This window comes from Callithrix jacchus, chromosome 4 (genome assembly GCF_049354715.1).
Source record: "Callithrix jacchus isolate 240 chromosome 4, calJac240_pri, whole genome shotgun sequence".
In the NCBI taxonomy this organism is placed as follows: Eukaryota; Metazoa; Chordata; class Mammalia; order Primates; family Cebidae; genus Callithrix; species Callithrix jacchus.
In genome coordinates this window covers 95,107,860-95,116,051 of record NC_133505.1, presented here as the reverse complement: position 1 = coordinate 95,116,051, position 8,192 = coordinate 95,107,860, and the positions used below count along the sequence as shown (strand labels likewise).

Below are 8,192 nucleotides of genomic sequence, written 5' to 3'. Positions count from 1 at the left end.
ATGGGGGAGTGAGGTCACCAGACAAGGAATCTGCCAATGCCTTGATCTTGGACTTCCAGCCTCCACAACTGGAAGAAATAAATTTCTGTTGTTTATAAGCCACAGTCTATGGTATTTTGTTATAGCAGCCCGAATAGACTAAGGCAAATCCTTTGCCCAGTTTTTATTTTATTTTATTTTTAAAAAGACAGGGTTTCACCATGTTGGCCAGGCTGGTCTTGAACTCCTGACCTCAGGTGATCCGCCCGCCTCGACCTCCCAAAGTGCTGAGATTATTGGCATGAGCCACCACGCCCAGCCGGCCCATTTTTTAATAAGCTTGTCTTTTTGCTGTTGAATTGTAAGTGTTCTTTATATAACCTATATGCTAGACCTTCATCAGGCATATATGACTGATTTTTTTGACTGCAGGAGCAAAATCTCTTGCCATTTTTTGGTTGGGATATTATTAGAAAACTAAGGTTTTGGTTTGAGCACATTTACCATAGGTTAAAATCCACATTTTAAATGAACATCTAAGTATATTCTATACTTCTTTTTGATTCAGTAGTTTCTGCTACAGAGGAGCTATTAATATTCATCATTGCACCACTGCATTCCAGCCTAGGTGACAGAGGAAGACCCTGTCTCTTAAAAAAGAAAATTAAAAGTCATAAACACCTTTTTTAGCGCCATCTGCTCGCGGCGCCGCCTCCTGCTCCTCCCGCCGCCGCTGCCGCCCTGAGTCACTGCCTGCGCAGCTCCGGCCGCCTGGCTCCCCATACTAGCCGCCGATATTTGGAGTTCTTACAACATGGCAGACATTGACAACAAAGAACAGTCTGAACTTGATCAAGATTTGGATGATGTTGAAGAAGTAGAAGAAGAAGAAACTGGTGAAGAAACAAAAATCAAAGCACGTCAGCTAACTGTTCAGATGATGCAAAATCCTCAGATTCTTGCAGCCCTTCAAGAAAGACTTGATGGTCTGGTAGAAACACCAACAGGATACATTGAAAGCCTGCCTAGGGTAGTTAAAAGACGAGTGAATGCTCTCAAAAACCTGCAAGTTAAATGTGCACAGATAGAAGCCAAATTCTATGAGGAAGTTCACTTGAAAGGAAGTATGCTGTTCTCTATCAGCCTCTATTTGATAAGCTATTTGAGATCATTAATGCAATTTATGAACCTACGGAAGAAGAATGTGAATGGAAACCAGATGAAGAAGATGAGATTTCGGAGGAATTGAAAGAAAAGGCCAAGATTGAAGATGAGAAAAAGGATGAAGAAAAAGAAGACCCCAAAGGAATTCCTGAATTTTGGTTAACGGTTTTTAAGAATGTTGACTTGCTCAGTGATATGGTTCAGGAACATGATGAACCTATTCTGAAGCACTTGAAAGATATTAAAGTGAAGTTCTCAGATGCTGGCCAGCCTATGAGTTTTGTCTTAGAATTTCACTTTGAACCCAATGAGTATTTTACAAATGAAGTGCTGACAAAGACATATAGGATGAGGTCAGAACCAGATGATTCTGATCCCTTTTCTTTTGATGGACCAGAAATTATGGGTTGTACAGGGTGTCAGATAGATTGGAAAAAAGGAAAGAATGTCACTTTGAAAACCATTAAGAAGAAGCAGAAACACAAGGGACGCGGGACAGTTCGTACTGTGACTAAAACAGTTTCCAATGACTCTTTCTTTAATTTTTTTGCCCCTCCTGAAGTTCCCGAGAGTGGAGATCTGGATGATGATGCTGAAGCTATCCTTGCTGCAGACTTCGAAATTGGTCACTTTTTATGTGAGCGTATAATCCCAAGATCAGTGTTATACTTTACTGGAGAAGCTATTGAAGATGATGATGATGATTATGATGAAGAAGGTGAAGAAGCGGATGAGGAAGGGGAAGAAGAAGGAGATGAGGAAAAAGATCCAGACTATGACCCGAAGAAGGATCAAAACCCAGCAGAGTGCAAGCAGCAGTGAAGCAGGATGGTCTACTTTCTGCTTCCCTGGAAAGGATGAATTTACATCATTTGACAAGCCTATTTTCAAGTTATTTGTTGTTTGTTTGCTTGTTTTTACAGACTAAAATAAAAATTTCAAATACAATTTTAGTTCTTATAAGATAATGTCTTAATTTTGTACCAATTCAGGTAGAAGCAAAGGCCTAGCTTGAATTAAGGGTTATACTCAGTTTTTATCACATTATTGAAGAAAAGGTACCAGCTTTGGAAACAGATACTATACTAATAAGCAAGTATAAAAAAAAGAAGAAAATCTTAAATGATTTGATGCTTTAAAAAAAATTCGTTAGAGCTAGAGAGAAGGCCCAAAGCTTCTGTGGTTTCTTCTAATTCTTACTGCTTAAAATATGAGTATGTCACTTACCCATGGTTCTGCTTACTATATATTAAAATGGGTAGTACTGTTTACTTAACTACCTCATAGATGTGTTAAGGCATATTGAGTTAAATCTCTTAAAATGTTTCTCAGTCTCATTACAAGCTCAAAATTTTGGGCCTATTTGTAATGCCAGTGTGACACTCAGCATTTTGTTCACATTACTCTTTGACAACTAAACTGGAAAACAAAGGTTAAGTACCTCTGTTCTGGATCTGGGCAGGTAGCACTCTCTTAGATCTTTGTGTGGCTCCTATTTTTATAGAAGTGGTTGGATGCACTATTTCATAAGGTCCAAGAATTTTTTTTCAGATATTTTTGATGACTATTGTAGTAAATACTACAGGGATAGCACTATACAGTATTGTCATGAGACTAAAGTGGAAATAAGACTTTTTGACAAAAGATGCCATTAAATTTCAGACTGTAGAGCCACATTTACAATACCTCAGGCTAATTACTGTTAATTTTGGAGTTGAAGTTTTTTTTTGTTGACAGCAAGGGTGGACTATTGGATTGTTGTTAGAGGAAGGTCTAGATTTCCTGCTCTTAATAAAATTACATTGAATTTATTTTGAGGTAATGAAAACTTCATTTTTGAGAAGTTAGTGTTAAGGTCTTGGAATGTGAACACATTGTATGTAGTGCTATCCATTCCTCTCCTGAGATTTTAACTTACTACTGGAAATCCTTAACCAATAATAATAGCTTTTTTCTCTTTATTTTAAATGATTTCCTTTGCTTTGATAGAGACTCTTGCTTTTTTTTTTTTGTAACCGTAGTTCATCTAAACACAGCTTTTTCTGAACTTTAAAGATAGAATCCCATTTTTAATGAACTGAAGTAGCAAAATCATCTTTTTCATTCTTTTAGGAAATAGCTATTGCCAAAGTGACGGTGTAGATAATACCTAGTCTTGTTATATAATGGAGATGTGGTTTGCGGAATTTTCTTTATAATATTGACGTTTCAGGGGATATCAGTGTTTATGCCATTTTTCCAGTTCCAAAATGATTCCATTCCATTCTAGAAATTTGAAGTATGTAACTTGAAATCCTTAATAAAATTTGGATTTAATTTAAAAAAAAAAAAAGTCATAAACACTCTTTTTTTCCAAAAAATTAGGTTTTGGAGGCTTACTGCAGTCACACGCTCTGCCCACTGGCTCCAATGGTCAGGCATAATATATCTCTCAAAGTTCACTCACCCTTATTACTTTGATACAACAGCAATATCATTGCCACCAGGTTCTCAAAAGTGCTAAACTTTCTATTTGTTCAGTGCATACAGTTTCTTTTTTTTTTTTTCCCCAGATTTTCACCTGTGAAAAAGCAAGATTCTGCTAACTTTACAGTCTTTGAGTGTATTACTATTTTAGAAGATGGATCACATGAATCCCTTGGCTGCTTCTTTTTTTTTTTTTTTTTCATTTTTAAATAAAATTTTTTTTTTATTAAGATGGGGTTTCACCATGATGGCCAGGCTGGTCTTGAACTCCTGACCTCAGGTGATCCACCCACTTCGGCCCCCCAAAAGTGCTAGGATTATAGGCGTGAGCCACCGTGCCCAGCCCCCTTGGCTTCTTATACTCCTCGGTCACTGACCAGTTTATATACACCCCGTTTGGCCACTCTGGGAGTTTTTAGAACCCACTTATTTTCCAGACAAGGAAAGTGAAATAATTTAGAATTTAGGGTAGAGGCAGGCGAGGTGGCTTAAGCCTGTAATCCCAGCACTTTGCAAGGCCAAGGTGGGTGGATCTCTTGAGGTCAGGAGTTCAAGACCAACCTGGCCAACATGGTGAAACCCCATCTCTACTAAAAATACAAAAATTAGCTGGGCTTGATGGTGCACGCCTCTAGTCCCAGCTACTAGGGAGGCTGAGGCACAAGAATTGCTTGAACCCAGGAGGCAAAGGTTACAGTGAGCTGAGATCACACCACTGCACTCCAGCCTGGGTAACAGAGCAAGACTCTGTCTCAAAAAAGCACACAGAATGTGGGGAAAATTATTTGTTAATCATATATTCATATATCTGATAAGGGACTTATATCTAGAATATACAAAGAACTCCAACAACTTAATAATAAAAAGACTACCCAATTTTTTTTTTTTTGAGACGGAGTTTCGCTCTTGTTACCCAGGCTGGAGTACAATGGCGCAATCTCGACTCACCACAACCTCCGCCTCCTAGATTCAGGCAATTCTCCTGCCTCAGCCTCCTGAGTAGCTGGGATTACAGGCATGCGCCACCATGCCCAGCTAATTTTTTGTATTTTTAGTTGAGATGGGGTTTCACCATGTTGACCAGGATAGTCTCGATCTCTTGACCTCGTGATCCACCCGCCTCAGCCTCCCAAAGTGCTGGGATTACAAGCGTTAAGCCACCGCTCCCAGCCGACTACCCAATTTTTAAAAAGCAAAGGATTTGAATGACCATTTCTCCAAGGAAGATATGCAAATAACGGATAAGCCCATGAAGAGATGCTCAACATTGTTACTGTAGTTATTAGGGAAATGCAAATCAAAATCTGGAATGAGATACCACTTCACATTGACTAGTCTGGTTAGAATGAAAAAGACAGAAAATAATTGGTGTGGGTGAAAATATGGCAAAATTAGAATCCTTATACATTGTTCATGCGATTGTAAAATGATGCAACTGTTTTGGAAATAGTTTGTCAATTTCTCAGAATGTTGAACAGAGTTATTTATGACTCAGCAATTCTACTCCTTGGCATACAGCCATGATCATTGAAAACATATGTGCACACACAAACGTGTACATAAATGTTTATATCAGCATTATTCATAATAGCCCCAAAGTGGAAACAATTCAGATATCCATCAACTGATGAAAGGATAAATAAGATGTGGTATATCCATACCATGGAATATTATTTGGCCATTAAAAGGAATAAAATACTGATAAGTGCAGCAACATGGATGAACCATGGGAACACTGTGCTTAGTGAAATAAGCCAGACACAAAAGGCCACATTTTGTATGGATTCCATTTATATGAAGTGTCCAGAAAAGAGAAAAACCACAGAGATATAAAGTAAATTAGTGGATTCCAAAGGGCTGGGAGAAGAGAGACAATAGGGAGTGATTGCAAATAAGTAAGGAGTTTCCTTGGGGTTGGAAAAAAGGTTCTAAAATAAGATAGTGGTGATGATTACACAATTACATGAATGTACCAGAATCCACTGAATTGTAAAAGGGTGAATTTCATGCTATCTGAAATATATCACCTGGGTGAAATGGCTCACGCCTGTAATCCCATGTTGGGAGGCTGAGGCAGATGGATCACCTGAGATCAGGAGTTCAAGACCAGCTTGACCACCATGGTAAAACCCTATCTCTACTAAAAATACGCAAACTTAACCAGGTGTGGTGGCAAGCACCTGTAATCCCAGCTACTAGGGAGGCTGAAGCAGGAGAATCTCTTGAACCTGGGAGGTGGAGGTTGCAGTGAGCCGAGATGCGCCACTGCACTCTAGCCTGGGCAACAGTGGGAGACTCTGTCTCAGAAAGAAAAAAAAAAAATCTCAGGGCCAGGCATGGAGGCTCACACCTGTAATCCCAGCACTTTGGGAGGCCAAGGCGGGTGGATCCCCTAAGGTCAGGAGTTTGAGACCAGCCTGACCAATATGATGAAATCCTGTCTCTAAAAAAATAATAATAAAAAGAAAAAAAACTCAATAAAACTATTACATTGAAAAACAAAAACTCAGTGCTTATTTTTTTTTTTTTTTGACAGAGTCTCACTTTGTCACCCAGGCTGGAGTGCAACGGCGCTATAGGCTTACTACAACTTCTGTCTACCAGGTTCAAGTGATTCTCATGCCTCCGCCTGCCAAAAAGCTGGGATTGCAGGCGTGTACCACTATACCTAGTTAATTTTTGTATTTTTAGTAGAGATGGGGTTTCACTATGTTGGCCAGCCTGGTCTCAAACTGCTGGCCTCAAGGGGTTCACCCTCCTCGGCCTCCCAAAATGCTGGAATTACAAGCATGAGCCACTGTGTCCGACCTCAACTCAGTGCTTTTTAAATTTACCAGTCGAGCTCAGAGTAAAGTGAATTCTTAGACACAGAAATATTGTTTTTAAGTGGGAAATTCCTCTAGCCTCTCCATTAATTAATTCATCTCTTTAATGTCGTGTCAATTTTTTTTTATTGAAATACCATATCTTTCTTCCCAGGGCACTGCTGTACAGATTTAAGTAAAAATTTGTGGAAGCTTTTGAATTTTAAACATACAAAAGCAGAGCTTCTTTGATTATAAATGATGTAGGGGACCTGGCATGTTCATCATATGTTTTATTTTTATTTAATTTTTAACTTTTTTGAGACAGAGTTTCCTTTTTGCCCAGGCTGAAGTGCAGTGGCATGATCTCAACTCACTGCAACCTCCACCTCCCAGGTTCAAGCGATTCTTGTGCCTCAGCCTCCTGAATAGCTGGGACTACAGGCCTGTGCCACCATACCTGGCTAATTTTTGTATTTTTAGTAGAGATGGGGTTTCGTCATAATGGCCCAGGCTGGTCTTGAACTTCTGGCCTCGAGCAATCTTCTTGCCTGGGCCTCCCAAAGTGTTAGGATTATAGGTGTGAGCCACTGAGGCTGGCCAATTATATGCTTTAATATGTAGTCCTATTTGATTAAATAATATGTATTTAAGTAAACCATTTTAGCTAAAACTTTTTCTGAATAATAGGAAACAATATATTAGACTATAAGTGAATCACTTTCTCTACTCTAAAACCATTGGTGGGACTTAGCAAAATAAGCAAGTCTTGCCCTGTAACAAAATGATAAATAAATACAGCTTTTAGTACTATAAAAGAAGAAAAAAGGTGTCTTTGAGAAGGATTTGAGGGGCCCTGCCATAACGTAGATGGGTATAGGATGATGTGTATAAAGTCTTTAATAAGCCTCAAATATATTGTATTTTTCCTGCTTTTAAAGAACTTATGCCTTCTTGAGGAGGCAAGCTTTCCATGAACAGTGTAATTAAATGGCATAATGTAAAAAAAGCACATGCTTTTGTTACACATTAAATAAGACCATCAGGCTGGACGCGGTGGTTTACACCTATAATCCCAGCAGTTAGGGAGGCTGAGGTGGGCAGATCACTTGAGGTCAGGAGTCTAAGACCAGCCTGGCCAACATGGCTAAACCCAGTTATATTGGTTAGGCTTTGTGTCCTCACCTAAATCTCATCTTGAATTACAATCCCCACATGTCAAAGGAGAGACCAGGTGGAGGTAATTGAATCATGGGAGCAATTTCCCTCATTCTGTTCTTGTGATAGTGAGTTCTCACCAGATCTGATGAGTTTATAAGGGGCTCTTCCCCCTTTGCTTGGCGCTTCTCCCTCCTGCTGCCCTGTGAGGAAGGTGCCTTGCTTCCCCTTAGCTTTCTGCCGTAATTGTGAATTTTCTGAGGCCTCCCCAGCCATGAGGAACTGTGAGTCAATTAAACCTCTTTCTTTCCTAAATTACCCAGTCTTGGGCAGTTCTTTGTAGCAGCATGAAAATTTACTAATACAGCTGTCTCTACTAAAAATAAAAAATTAGCCAGGTGTAGTGGCGTACACTACTCCAGCTACTCGGGAGGCTGAGGCATGAGAATCACTTGAACCTGGGAGGCAAAGGTTGCAGTGAGTTGAGATTGTGCCACTGCACTCCAGCTTGAGCAACAGTAATAGTCTGTCTTTAAAAAAAAAAAAAAAAGAGCATCAGAATTCATTTATTTTTTTATTTTTATTTTTTTGAGACGGAGTTTCGCTCTTGTTACCCAGGCT

At 39.3% G+C, this 8,192-nt stretch overlaps 1 pseudogene; it reads left to right on the top strand.

Annotated features, from left to right (window-relative positions):
* The first annotated feature begins 660 nt into the window (after positions 1–660).
* On the top strand, positions 661–2,096 carry LOC100396147 (nucleosome assembly protein 1-like 1 pseudogene; annotated as a pseudogene).
* The last annotated feature ends 6,096 nt before the right edge of the window (positions 2,097–8,192 follow it).